The sequence below is a fragment of the Schistocerca gregaria genome, chromosome X, assembly GCF_023897955.1.
Source record: "Schistocerca gregaria isolate iqSchGreg1 chromosome X, iqSchGreg1.2, whole genome shotgun sequence".
Taxonomy (NCBI): Eukaryota; Metazoa; Arthropoda; class Insecta; order Orthoptera; family Acrididae; genus Schistocerca; species Schistocerca gregaria.
The window spans coordinates 465,811,276-465,812,627 of record NC_064931.1 but is presented as its reverse complement, the minus strand read 5'-3'; positions in this window follow the sequence as shown (position 1 = coordinate 465,812,627).

The following is a 1,352-nucleotide window of genomic DNA, read 5'->3' as shown; positions in this document are numbered from 1 at the left end:
GCTTGACAGCCTCCAGCGGACTGACTCAGTGGCTGTAATCAACAGTTGCAGTTTCTTCCGCACTGTGGCGCTAGGGGTGGACGTCCGCGCAACCATCAGTGCTACTTGTCTAGCCTTTCCTCTCCTTCCCACTTACGACGAACGTTTGCAACTTACGTATCTAGCTCAGGGCGGACGGTCACGTATGGAAGCTTGTAGGATTGAATATGTATGTCACAAAGAATTAAATACTTTGAGTTCAAACTTGAAGGTGCGTAGTTTAGTATTCACAATTTCGAGAATATGTGAAACATACAGTGTTGTGGACGTAGCTTCCTTCAGAACGAGAACTGCTGGATAGAGTGATTGCAGCTGATACGTATGTTCTGCATTTCCACAGATGTTTCTGTCACAGGCGCCCACATTATTTACATAGGGACTTCATGTCGTCCCATACTAAGGCCATTGTGCAACAAGAGAGTGTGTTGTCAGAACACAGTGCACGTTCCGGATTTTTTGCACTGGGAGTTGTCCCACGGCAGGGACAACAAGTGGATTACAGCGTGCCACTCATATGACGCGGCAACTGCAAACGTACTCAGAAGTTGAAGTACACTGGACAGTACGATTCTTGTGGGCAAAACGTCTAAATTACACATTGACTTACCGTGAAATTCTGGAGGTGTTTGGGCCAAATGCAATGTCGAGTTGGTACCAACAATTCAACCAAGGCCGTACAGGCGTGGTAATGCTGATCGGAGAGGAAGGTCATTCACAACCACCACAAATGACGACGTCCAGACAGACAATCGATAACTGATTCGCAGCAATCGCATAGTGACTATCGCAGACATTGCTCAGCTGATGCGCATCTCAATATGTAGGGCTCATTCCACCGTCCGAGATCGTCTGCTGTATCGCACGTTTTGCTCATCATGGGTTCCGCGACCACTGTCAACTGTTCACAAAGACGCAAAGTTAATGGCGTCGTTTCTGGTCTTCCTTCAGTGTTACTTTGTGGAGGGCAATGATTTCCTAAGCCGTATTACGGACGACGAGATATGGATCAGTTATTTCACACCCACAACATCGAGAGCGTCTATGGAATGAAGACACATCGCCGCGCCGGATTAGCCGTGCGGTCTGAGGCGCTGCAGTCATGGACTGTGCGGCTGGTCCCGACGGAGGTTCGAGTCCTCCCTCGGGCATGGGTGCGTGTGTGTGTGTGTGTGTTTGTCCTTAGGATAATTTAGGTTAAGTAGTGTGTAAGGTTAGGAACTGATGACCTTACCAGTTAAATCCCATAAGATTTCACACACATTTGATCACATTTTTTGAAGACACATCTCCTCGTCTCCAAAGAAGAAATGCAA